This window comes from Oryctolagus cuniculus, chromosome 7, assembly GCF_051225735.1.
Source record: "Oryctolagus cuniculus isolate XC-2025 breed Fujian yellow rabbit chromosome 7, ASM5122573v1, whole genome shotgun sequence".
In the NCBI taxonomy this organism is placed as follows: Eukaryota; Metazoa; Chordata; class Mammalia; order Lagomorpha; family Leporidae; genus Oryctolagus; species Oryctolagus cuniculus.
Genome location: NC_142873.1, coordinates 18,994,647 through 19,008,237, shown reverse-complemented (window position 1 = coordinate 19,008,237; position 13,591 = coordinate 18,994,647). Strand labels below are relative to the sequence as shown.

Here is a 13,591-nt window from a genome sequence, read left to right as displayed (position 1 = left end):
TTGTAAATTCACATTTATTAAATAAAAAAATAACTATATAACAAACAAAAAAGAAACAGAAAAAAAAAGAACTTAATACTTTACCCTTTTAGTATTTTTTATGTTCTACTTAAAACTATTGGTTGAACTCTGTAATTAATACACAATTACTCTTAGGTGTTTAATTAATGCTGTAACTAGTACTCATATAGTATTTTACACTTTGTGTTTCTGTGTGGGTGCAAACTGTTGAAATCTTTACTTAATATATGTTAAATTGATCTTCTGTATATAAAGATAATTGAAAATTAATCTTGATGTGAATGGAAGGGGAGAGGGAGTGGGAGAGGAAATGTTGTGGGTGGGAGGGAAGTTAAGGGGGGGGAGCTATTATAATCCATAAGCTGTACTTTGGAAATTTATGTTCATTAAATAAAATAAAATAAAATATAAATTAAAAAAAATAAAATGGATCTCTGCATGCAGAGATGTGAAATAAGACCCCTACCTTACACCTTATACAAAAATCAACTCAAAATGGATCAAGGACCAAAATATTATCTAATACCATCAAATTACTACAGGAAAACTCTGAAGGACATTGGCATAGGCAAGGGCTTCTTGAAAAAGAACTGCAGAAGCATAGGCAACCACAGCAAAAATAGACAAATGGGATTACATTAACCTGAAAAAGTTCTGCACTGCAAAACAAACACTCAGCAAAATGAAGGGGCAACTGACAGAATGGGAAAAAATATTTGCAAACAATGCAACTGACAAGGGATTAATATCCAGGATCTGTAAAGAACTCAAATTCAACAACAGCAAAACAAGCAATCCAGTTAAGAAATGGACAAAGGATTTAAACAGACATTTTTCAAAAGAAAATTCAAATGGCCAACAGACAGTTGAAAAAACGCTCAGGATCACTGGCCTTCAAAGAAATGCAAATCAAAATCACAATGAGGTTTTATCTCACCCTAGTTAGAATGGCTCTCATACAGAAGTCAAACAATAAATGCTGGTGAGGTACCCTAATGGTAACTAATCTACTGTTGGTGGAAATGTAAACTGGTGCAGCTCACTGTGGAAAACAGTATGGAGATACCTCAGAAATCTGAATATAGACCTACCATATGACCTAGCCATCCCACTCCTGGGAGTTTACCCAAACCAAAATAAATCAGCATATGAAAGAGTTATCTGTACCCTCATGTTTATAGCAGCTCAGTTCACAATAGCTAAGATATGGAATCAACCTAGATGTCCATCAACTGGTGACTAAAGAAATTATCGTGGTGTTCATACACTATGGAGTACTACACCTCTGTAAAGGAAAAAAAAAAAGAAATCCTGTCTTTTGCAACAAAATGGATGCAACTGGAAATAATTATATTTAATGAAATAAGCCAGTCACAAAAAGACAGACATCATATGTTTTCCCTGATAAGGGATAATTAATAGAGTACCTAAAACATAATGTACTGGAGTGAAATGGACATTTTGAGATTAGATGATTATTTACAGCCCTTGTCTCTACTGTTAAGGAACAGGGTTTTTTCTTATTATTTGTTGAACTCTTTACTTAGTGTAGGGTTAATCCTATCAGTATAGAGTAAAAGCAAATCATTGTAAAAATTAAGAGTAGGACCAGGAAAGGAAGGTTGAGGAAGGGTGGAAGCATGAGTGGGAGGGAGGAGTGGGAGGAAAGTATGACTAAGTTCCTAAATCTGTACATATGAAATACATTAATTTGTACACCTAAGGTAAAATTTTAAAAAATATTAACTACAAAAAATGGAAGAGGCAAATCAGGAATGTCAATCCTACCTCTACCTAAAATTTTGGTATTTTGTTCCTCAAAAAAAAAAATCTGTTAAATTTGATTTTTGACACACGCCTCTGGGTATTCACTGAAAGAGCAGACACTCCACTAAGCCATGGAGGCATAGTCCAAACATAAAAGCCAGTGGGGGGGTGGGGAGAACAAGTATCACCATAGACACTTAACAATAAATGCAGCAATTCAAGAAACAAGAATAAGGAAGACAACATGATGCCCCCAAAAGAACACAACACTTCAATACTAGAATGTGAAGATGAAGAGATTGATGCAATTCCAGATATGGATTTCAAAAAGTTGATCACAGGATTACCTAGAAGTAATCAAAAGCAAATTCATGAACTAAAGAAATCCATACATGACCCGAATGAAAGTTTATCCCACAAACTTGAGATTTTAAAAAGAAATTAAAATGAAATATTGGAAATGAAGAATTCAATAGACAAATAAAAAATGTGGCAGAAAGCCTTAACAACAGACTTAGTGAGGCAGAAAAAAGAATATCCAAGTTAGAAGACAAATCTCTAGAAATTTTACAGTCAGACCAAAAAAAGGAAGAAGAAATTAAAAACTAAAAAATAGTGTTAGATTTATGGGATGCTACCAAGAGAAAGAAGGGACATCCAAGTACAGGAAGCAAACAGAACTCCTAACAGACATGACCATAAAAGATCTTCACCACGACACATTATAGTCAAGCTCTCCACAGTAAAACAAAGACAAAGTTCTAAAATATGCACAAGAGAATTGCCATATTACTTTCAGAGGATCTCCAATTAGCCTTAAGAAATCCTACAGGCTAAGAGAGAATGACGAGATATATTCCAAGTCCTAAGAGAAAAAAAACTCAAACCAGAATACTATACCCAGCAAAGCTCTCATTTATGAATGAGGGTGAAATAAAGACCTTCCACAACATTGAAGAATGTCACCATATTTTTAGTCCCAAAAAGACAAATACCCTATGTTTTCTCTGGTATGTGGTAGTTAATATAGAAAGAATACCAAAAAAAATGTATAGGAAAAAAAGGACACTTTGTGTTTGATTGTCTTAGCCTTAGTTTATTCTCCTATGGAACGGTAGCCTTTACACTTTTTACTTATTGAATATTATGATTAATGGTGCATTAAGCCTGTGATTATAGAGTAGACTGAAATTATGTTTTTGCAAAAAAAATTTTAAAGACTGGAAAGAAGGAGGGGGGTTGAGGGAAGAAGCGGAGGAAGTATGCTTATCTTCTTAGAATTGTACCTCTGAAATACATGAAATCTGGTTTGGTTTTTTTTAGATTTATTTTATTTGAAAGAGTTACACAGAGAGAGGAGAGGCCAGACCAAAGCCAGGAGCTTCCTCTGGGTCTCCCACATGGGTGCAGGGGCCCAAGGACTTGAGCCATCTTCTACTGCCTTCCCAGGCCATAGCAGGGGGCTAGATCAGAAGCAGAGAAGCTGGGACTAGAACCGGTGCCCATATGGGATGCCAGTGCTTCAGGCCAGGGTGTTAACACCTGCTGAGCCACAGTGCTGGCCCAAAATATGTTCTTTTTATATTAAAATTTTTAAGGTAATAAAATTTATAAAAAGACCATTAATTTAATCACATCTGCAAAAATCCTTCTGCTATAAGAAGCAACAGCCATTCTTTACAGGGAAGACAGGGACAGGGGAAGGTGTGTTTTATTCCATCTACTACTGTCTCTAACACCAACCCCAACAAAAAAGTGGGTGCAAGTGCTCAGCCCTGGTCTGTGCCACAGCATTTGTGCACGAGGAGGAGCATAACCAACCCTTCTCAGCAATGCCTCATCTCCCCTTCCCACCCACTTAACAGAAACTCCAGAAGGCTGCCAACTGCATCTGTTTTGATCACTACAGAAGCCCAAACACCTGCACCCATACTTGAACCCAGCTGTCAGAGACTCCGTTGAATGAATAAATGAGTTAGTAAATTAAAAAAAAAAAAAACTTTACCCTTAAATCAAAGAAGATCAGGAGGGGAGAGGGAGACAGCCTTAGACCGTGACAAAATCGGTGCACCTGCTGAGCAGGGAAGCACAGAGCTGTGAAGACAGAAAGTGTCTATCCAGTGGTGTGAGCACAGTGCACCTCAGCTCTGCACCTTGTTGCCCAGACAAGGACACCATCCAGTTGCCCCTGGAACCATGTCCCAGGCAGAAGCAGACGAGACAGTCTACACGAGCCAAGTTCCAGAAACACCAAGTTCATGGTCACAGATGAAGAGGAGGTTCACCCGTGCATAATGACATCACATTCTAGGAATCTGGGGGAGTAGGCAGGTCCCCCCAGCAGTTCCACACAGTCATCTGTAATTTGATCAGTGAAAATGTGATTTGTAGATTTACTGAGCTGGCTTGGAAACTTGTAAAAGTCCTTGCAGAACTGTATTCACAGGGTGGAAAATAAAAGGTTTGGGAAAGAGGAAAATTATGATTCAAACGATTTGCATATATGTAATATAAAATAAAACACACACATTTATCTTCAATCTTTTCATGAGCTAGGTGAGCACAGTTCCGTGGTATCCTTCATTATAAACCACAAGCACGTGAATCAACTACAGCACACAAATGTCAAATCTGACCAATGGAACAAGTATTAAAGATAATCATAAAAATGTGAGTAGAAGTCCTTTCCGACATTTCCATTTGTTCCCTGGTTGTTTGTAGTTGCCTATGCACAATGTTTTTAGCTACATGTTCCTTAGCCATTAGTTCACTTTAGTGAGTCTTTCCAAGACACCTAACTTCATCTTTATTGGAATGACTTTTTCTTTTTACATTCACTGACACGTTAAGTAGGAATGAATTAAATTAAGCACAGTGAACACCACTTACTCCACTCAGGTCCCCACTGCAGAGCTGATGCCTCCCTTGCCCAGATGCTGAGGACATGGGCTGTTGGAAGCTCATGCTGGGCCCTTTACTGGACTCCACTCCCTCAAGGGATCTCTGTGGTCCAAGCTCACAAGCCCTCTATGGAGGTGGCACAGAGCCAATAACTATATGATGCAGCCCCAAGACCCAGCCCCTTTGCTTCAGTATGAGACAATGTCAAAGGCCATTGCTGCCAGAGTGTCTGGGATACCAACAGAGGTTCCAGTTCAATGGCAGCCTCCCCTGTGCCATCAGGTACATGTTCCAGAACACTGCTTAAAGTCTCCTCTGCCTTTCTGCCTGAGAGTCTGTTTCAGGGATCAAAGAGCTGACTAAAGTACAACCAGAAAGGAAACACAAAAGTGATTGAAGTGAACGCAGAAGACTCTTGGGGAAGGCAGCACTCAGCAGATTTGGGCACCCACAGAGAGCAAGAGTGGGCAGTGTGCCCCATGAGCAGTAGCCAGGCTATCCACCCTGCATACCCTTTCCATGGATGTTACTCATCACCTACTGTGATGCAGTAGGTTAATCTTCTGCCTGAGGCGCCGGCATCCCATATGGATGCCTGTTCTAGTCCTGGCTGCTCCACTTACTAAACATACCCTGTGCATTAGGAACTGTTCAAAGTATCCCACATAGATTAACTCATTACATATACACAGCCAACACATTTTCATCCACAACAACTCCATGAGGTCATGTTACTATTATTATTATTATTATTCCTTTCACAGACCAGGAACCAAAAGGAACACAGAGGTGGGAGATCCCAGATGACTCAACAGGGTCGATCCACACTGACTTTAGCGTGGGATAAGAACAAAGGAAGGACATGTCCAGGGGCCTGCCTGGTGGAAATTTTCTGCAGAGAAGTGACAACACAGTGAAGATTCCCCGGGACAAGAGGAGACAGACACTGCTGCAGCAAGCCGTGCAGCACAGCCAGCTTGCCAGCTCTGAGCCACCATCTTACCAAGTCAAGGTGGGAAGAGAGTGTGCACTCCCCAGCGCTCAGTTTCAGCTGAGAGGAATTCCACAGTCACCCCTGACATGGACTGCAGCCTGGGGAGCTGACTGGGTCCCAGCCCTGCCAGGCGTGGAGCAGGGAGTCCCCTGCTCCCTTCCCCTCCCCCACTCCCACAGAGCACCATACATGCAGCAGTCAGGAGGAGACGCCAGCTTCTGAGAAATGAAAGGAGCCTGCGGCAACCCCTGGCACTGCTGATACTGCCCCAGAGAGAACCTTGCAGACCACGCTTGACTCCAGCCTGCAGCACAGGCGGGAGGCAGAGTGCGCACCTAGCCCCGGGCCCCATGCACAGAGAGCACACTGCCTGCCTCCCAAATACAAAATACAGTGGAAAGACTTACAGACCTGGTGATGCAGAAGAAAGAATATGTGACTCGGCCGTAACGTCCATTAGGGGAGTGAACCACGGAAGGAAGACCTTTCTCTCCATGGCTCTCTCTCTCACTGTCCTTAACTCTACCTGTCAAATAAATAAATAAAAAGAATGTGTGACTAGAAGACCAATCTTTGGAAATATCTCAGTCAGACCAAAAAAAAAAAAAAAAAAAAAGAATTAGCAATACTGCTAACAGTATTCCACAGATCTCGAACACTATCAAATGATATAACATATGGGTCTCTGAAAGTTTGAAAGGAGAGACTGGATTAGAATACCTATTCAGTGAAATAATAGTAGAAAAATTCTAGTAGTTCCTGGAGGAATGGAAAAACAAAATGGTGTAAAAGACTTATTCAGTGATACAATAGCAGAAAATTTCCTTAATTTGGAGAAATATATGGAATCCAAATACAAGACCCCAAAAGAATCAGAAAATATTTTCATAACATATTAGTCAAACATTCGAAAGTAAAACTTTAAAAATCCTAAAATGTGCAAGAGACAAATACCAGATTATCTTTTAAAAAAATTCCTAATTAGAATGACAACAGGTTTTTCTCATCAGAAACCCTACTGGCTAGGAGAGAATGAAGATCTACTATAAGTGAAAAAAAAAAAAAAAAACCCGAAACTGTTAACCCATAACACAGTACCCAGCAAAATCCTCTTCTACAGGGGCTGGTGCTGTGGCTCAGCGGGTTAATGCCCTGACCTGAGGCGCCAGCATCCCATGTGGGCGCCGGTTCTGGTCCCGGCTGCTCCTCTTCCTGTCCAGCTCTCTGCTTTGTCCTGGGAAGGCACGAAGATGGTCCAAGCCTTTGGGCCCCTGCATCCACATGTGAGACCCGGAGGAGGCTCCTGGCTCCTGACTTCGGATTGGTGCAGCTCCGCCGTTGTGGCCATCTGGGGAGTGAACCAGCAGCTGGAAGACCTCTCTCTGTCTGTCTTTACCTCTCTGTACTTCTGTCTTTGAAATAAATAAAATAAATCTTTTTAAAAAAATCCTCTTCTACAAATGAAAATGAAATAAAGACAAACAATTTAACTTGAAAGAATTTGCCATCACTTGCCCAGCCTAACAAATGATACATAAGGACACGCTACACACAGAAGTAGAGAAAGGTATCATTACAAAAGAATGGGAAGGCAGAAAATCTAGTAATTGTGACTAATAAAATTATGCACAATAAATTACAGGGTAATTGCCTATTGAAAAGAAATGTTAATGGATTTAAAGAGAGACACAGACTCCAATACAACAGCAATGGGGAACTTCAATACCCCACTTTCAGCAACGGACAGATCAAACCGACAGAAAATCAGCAGGGAAACAGTTAATTGTCACTACAGACCAAATGGACCTAACAGATACCTACAGAACATTTCATCCAACAGTTGCAGTTGCACGCTTCTCACCAGTGCAAGGAACTTGCTCTACCATAGACCACATGCTACAACATAAGGTCCAGGCAAATTCAAAAAACCAAAATCAGGCCATGCCTCTTCTCTGACCACAGTGGAATCAACCTGGGATTCAACAACTCCGAATGTCTAGAACGTATGTAAACACATGGAGTAGAACAACGTGCACCTGAATGAACACTGGGTCATTCCAGAAATCAAGAGAAATGAAAAAACGTCTGGAAACGAATGAGAACAACAATGTAACATCCAAACTTACAGGATACAGCAAAAGCAGTGCTAAAGGAAACTTTATGGGTCCTCCGAGTAGGCCGACAGTGGCGGCAGCAGAGGGCTCCTCGCCGAAGCCGGCGACTTCCGAACAACCCGCGGAGCTGCCTGCTTCGGTGCCGGCGAGCATCGAGCAGAAGCGGCAGCGGGCGCTTCTGCTGCACCAGGCCCCGCTGTCAGCCCAGCCCTACCCCGCGACAGCGGGCACAGCTACCAGAGGCGTGGCTAATGTAAAAGCCCCCAAAATAACTGACACAGGAGGAGGCTTCATTCTGGAAGAGGAAGAAGAGGAGCACAAAGTAGGAAAATCCAATAAAACATCAGAAAACTCACGGACCTGGACCAAGCTGGATTTATCCCTGGTACGCAGGGATGGGTCAACATTAACAAATTGAAGAACAAAAAGCCACTCAAAACGGAGTACAGATCTCTGACCCAATACCATCAAGCTTTAGAGAACATTGGGAAAACCCTACAAGACATTGGCATAGGCACAGACAGTCAAAATTAACAAGTGGGATTACATCCAACTTGGAAGCTTCTGTACTGCACAAGAAACACTCAGCAAAGTGAAGAAGCAACCAACAGAATGGGAAAAAGTATTTGCGAACTATTCAACTGATAAAGGATTAATATCCAGAATATATAAAGAGATTAGAGAATAATGACAAAATAAACAATGCCATTAATATGAGCAGAAGACTTTAACAGGCATTTTTTTATAAGAGGATATTCAAATGGCCAACAGACACTTGAAAAAATGCTCGGGATCACTAGCCATCAAAGGAAATGCAAATCAAAATCACAATGAGGTTTCACCTCACCCACCCACCCCCCATTAGAATGGCTTTCATATAGAAATAAACAACAAATGCTTGCAAGGATGTGGGGGAAAAGGTACCTTAATCCACTGTTGGTGGGATTATAAACCGGCCGCTGAGAAAGACAGTATGGAGATACCACAGAAACCTGATTCTATGCAGATATGACACAGCCATCCCACTCCTGGGAATTTACCCAAGGGCAATGATATCAGCACATGAAAGAGTTATCTGTACCCCTATGTTTATGCCAGCTCAATTCACAATACCCAAGATATGGAATCCATGATACATCTGTAACTGAAGACTAGATAAAGAAATTATGGGAGATTCCAAGATTACAGAATAGGGAGGGAACTTACTGCTCTAGTCTAGGGGAAGATAGCTTACAAAAAGTGGGGAGTGTGCAATGTCAGGGAAGAGCAGAGAAAAAACTGCTGTGGAAACTCCAAGCAATTAAGAGGGACACTGTGGATGTATATGGAGGGTGTGGACGTGCACAGCTCAGGACCCCAGGTGCAGAGCACCTCAGTACCAGCTTTGGAGAGTAAGGTGAGACCAGACTGCAGCATACACTGGTTCACTCTCCAGTTGGCCGCACAGCCAGAGCTAGGCCGATCCAAAGCCAGGAGCCAGGAGCTTCCTCCAGGTCTCCCACATGGGTGCAGGGGCCCAAGGATTTAGGCCATTTTCTACTTTTTTCCCAGTCCATAGCAGAGAGCTATATTGGAAGAGGAGCAGCCGGGACTAGAACCAGCACCCATATGGGATGCGGGCACTTCAGGCAAGGGCTTTAACCTGCTGTGCCACAGTGCCAGCCCCATCTGCCTTTCAAATAAATAATTCTTTTAAAAAAATAAACTAGGATCTGGCTGGACATTGACTTTCAGATGCCCCCAGTAACAGTGCCTATACTTCAAACTCAAGTCCAGCCATAAGCTAGTTTGCCAACATGTCAGAGTAATCTGTATTTTTGTATGTGATTTCTACTTTTATAGACTTGTATTAAAATAAAACACATTTTTATAAAAAAATAAAATAAATAAACAAATTAAAAAACTAACAGTGTTGGTGATCTATGGGATACTATCAAATAACACAACATATCAGTCTTAGGAGTTCTTGAAGGTGTAGAGAGAGAGAAAATGGATTAGAAGGCCTTTTTAGTGAGCAGAGCAGCTCCGGCCATGCAGCCATCTGGGCAGTGAACCAGTGGATAGAAGGATAGAAGACCTCCCTCTCCCACCGCTCCCCTCTTCCCTCTCTTCACCCCTCTCCCCTCCCCTTCTCTCCTATCCCTGCCTCCCCTCCCTGTCCCTCACATCTCAAGAACCTAGAAAAACAAGAACCAAACACAACATTAGAAGAAATTAGAGAATAAACAAAATTGAAATAAAACAGATACAAAAGATCAGGGAAGTGAAGAGCTGCTTTTTTGAAAAAATAAAGAAAAGTGATATATAATTGGCCCTACTAACCAAAAAAGGGGGGACCCAAATTAATAAAATCAGAGATGAAAAATGAAATGTTACAATGGGTACTATGGAAATAAAAATAATCAAGAATTATTACAAACTAGAAGTCAAATTATCCTTGTTTCCATATATGGGAAAACCAAAAGACTCCACTAACAGACCATTGAAATTCATAAGAGTTTGGAACACTTGCAGGATATAAAATCAACACACAAAAACCAATAGCCTTTGTATATACAGACATTGCCATGGCCAAGAAAGAACTTGCAAGATCAGTACTATTCATAGCAGCTACAAAAATATTTAAACATCTTGGAATAAATTCTCTACAATGAAAATTATAAAACATTAAAGAAAGAAATGTAAGAGACAAAAAATTGGGAAAATATCCCATGTGAATGGATTGGAAGAATATCATCAAAATGTCCACATTACGTGTTGTACAATGTGAATTAATGCTGTAACTAGTACTCAAACAGTACTTTACACTTTGTATTCCTGTGCGTGTGCAAACTGTTGAAATCTTTACTTAATATATACTAAATTAGCATTCTGTATTTAAAGATAATTGAACATAAATCTATATGTGAATGGAATGGGAGAGGGAGTGGGAGATGGGAGGGTTGCAGGTGGAGGGAAGTTATGGGAGGGAAAAAGCCACTGTAATCCATAAGCTGTACTTTGGAAATTTATATTTATCAAATAAAAGCTTAAAAAGTCCAGATTACTCAAGCAATTTACAGATTCAATGTGATCCCAATCAAAATAGAATAACATTCTTCTCAGATCTAGAAAAAACAATGCCCAAATTCATATGGAAACACAGGACTCCAAACAGCTAAAGCAATCTTAAACAACAAATTTATTTTATTTGAAAGGCAATCTTAAACAACAAAAACAAAGCCAGAGGCATCACAATAGCAGAGTTTAAGATATACTACAGGACAGTTAAAACAGCTTACTACTATCACAAAAAATAGACATGTAAACCAATCTAATTGAACAGAAACTTCAGAAATTAATCCACATCTACAACCAACTAATTTTTGTCAAAGGAACTAAGTCAATCCCCTAAGAACAGACTCTTCAACAAACGGAACTGGATCTCCACACACAGAAGTATGAAATAAGATCCCTGCCTTACACCTTACACAAAAATCCACTCAAAATGGATCAAAGACCTAACTCTACAAGCCGATACCATCAAATCAGTATGCTCCTAAGTTTGCCTGTGTGAAATGCATAAAGTTTATATTAAATAAAAGTTTTCTTGCAGCTGGGCCAGAGCCAAAACGGAAATATCAATCGCACAAATGCTTCTGGACAGGGATTCTTTCCATAGCTGCCGAATTTGTCAAATAAAGAGCCAGTCCGCAACATGAACATAAATAAATAAACAAACAAATAAATAAAAAGGCTTCTGGGGCCGGCACTGTGGCACAGTGGGTTAAAGCCCTGGGCTGAAGCGCCGGATTTTCATATGAACTCCAGTTTGAGTTCCCGCTGCTCCTCTTCTGATCCAGTTCTCTGCTGTGGCCTGAGAAAGCAGTAGAGGATGGCCCAAGTCCTTGGGCCCCTGCACCCACGTGGGAGACCCAGAGGAGGCTCCTGGCTCCTGGCTTCGGATTGGCGCTACTCCAACCGTAGCAGCCATCTGGGGAGTGAACCAGCAGATGGAGGACCTCTCTGTCTCTACCTCTCTGTAATTCTGCTTTTCAGATAAAATAAATCTTTAAAAAATAAATAAAAGGTTTCTAAGTGAAAATAAATATTTAAAAACTAAACTGGAAAAAACCTCAATGGATAAATTCCTGGATACATATAACCTACCAACATTAATTAAGAAGATACAGACAACCTGAACAGATCCATAAAGAAGCAATGAGATTGAAGCAGTAATCAAAAGTCTCCCATCAAGAAAAAGTCCAGAACCTGAGAGCTTTACTGGTGAATTCTACAAATCATTCAAAGAGGAACTAACTCCAATGCTTTTCAAACTTTTTCAAAATATTGAACAGAACTCCAAACACTTTTTATGAGGTCAGCATCACTTTGATACCAAACTTACTACACGACACGAAAACTACAGAGCTATATTCTTAATGAACATAAATGCCATAAATATAAGTATTCTCAATAAAATACTAACAAACTGAAACCAAACTACATAAAAAAAGTCACAATCAGGGATTTATCAAAAAAAATGCAATAGTGGTTCAACATTCGCAATTCAGTAAACATTATAAATCACATCAACAGAATGAAGAACAACGAACATCTCAATAGACGCAGAGAAAGCATTTGATAAGACTCAACACTATTTCATGATAAAAATCCTCCACAAATTAGGTAAAGAATTATAAAGGCTGTACTTGACAAACTAACAGCCAGTATCACACTGAATGGGAAAGAGCTGCAAGCATTTCCTCTCAGATCTGGAACAAGACAAGGATGTCTATTTCACAACTCTTAGTCAACATAACACTGTATGTGTTAGCCAGACTAATTAGACAAGAGAAAGAAAAGGCATAAAATTCAAAAAAGAGGAATCAAATTATCCATGTTTGCAGATGAGATGATGTTGTACATGGAAATAACACCCCACCAAAAGCTAACAGAATTGATAAACCAGTTCAGTAAATTTGCACAATACAAAATAAACATGCAAAAACAGTAGCCTTTTTATAAGTTAGTGAAATCACTGAAAGACAAATCCAGAAATCTCATTAAAACAGCCACACACAAAAAATCAAATATTTAGGAATAAATTTAACCAAAGAAGCAAAAGATCTCTACAATGAAAATTATCCAATATTGATGAAAGGAATCATAAGGGACACAAAAAAATGGATGATATTCCTTGTTTATAGATTGGAAGAATCAATATCATTAAAATACCTATACCTCCTAAAGCAATCCACAGATTCAATGCAATCCCTGTCAAAATACCGACGATAGGGGCTGGCGCTGTGGCATAGGAGGTAAAGCTTATGCCTGCAGTGCTGGCATCCCATATGGGCAGCGATTCAAGTCCCAGCTGCTCCTCTTCTGATCCAGCTCTCTGCAGTGGCCTAGGAAAGCAGTGGAGGGTGGCCCAAGTCCTTGGGCCCCTGCAACCATGTGGGAGACCCAGAAGAAGCTCCTGGCTTTGGATTAGCACAGCTCCAGCCATTGTGGCCAATTGGGGAGTGAACCAGCAGATCAAAGACCTCTCTCTCTCTCTCTGCTCTCCTCTTTTCTGTGTAACTCTTTCAAATAAATAAATAAATCTTTAAAAAAAATACCAATGATATTAAGATTTAGAAAAAACAACCTTAAAATTCATATGGTGTCACAAATGACCTAGAATAGCCAAGGTGATCTTGAACAAGAAAAATCAAGCTGAAGGCATATTACAAAGCTATAATCATTAAAACAGCATGGTACTGGTATAAAAACTGACACATAGATCAATGGAACAAAACTGAGCCCAGAA

The 13,591-nt window shown here is 40.2% G+C and overlaps 1 long non-coding RNA gene across 4 annotated transcripts in view; it reads right to left on the bottom strand.

Annotated features, from left to right (window-relative positions):
* Positions 1-13,591, bottom strand: part of LOC127493541 (uncharacterized) — an 82,811-nt gene that overhangs the window by 48,611 nt on the left and 20,609 nt on the right. For 2 of the 4 annotated variants that reach the window (XR_016237001.1, XR_016237000.1), the window contains exons 2-3: positions 6,841-7,095; positions 6,095-6,209 (exon numbers count right to left, since the gene is read on the bottom strand). This is a non-coding gene — a long non-coding RNA (uncharacterized LOC127493541). Of the gene's footprint in view, positions 1-6,094; positions 6,210-6,802; positions 7,096-13,591 lie in introns of those variants that run through there. The other 2 variants (XR_016236999.1, XR_016237002.1) reach the window with 2 other exon arrangements.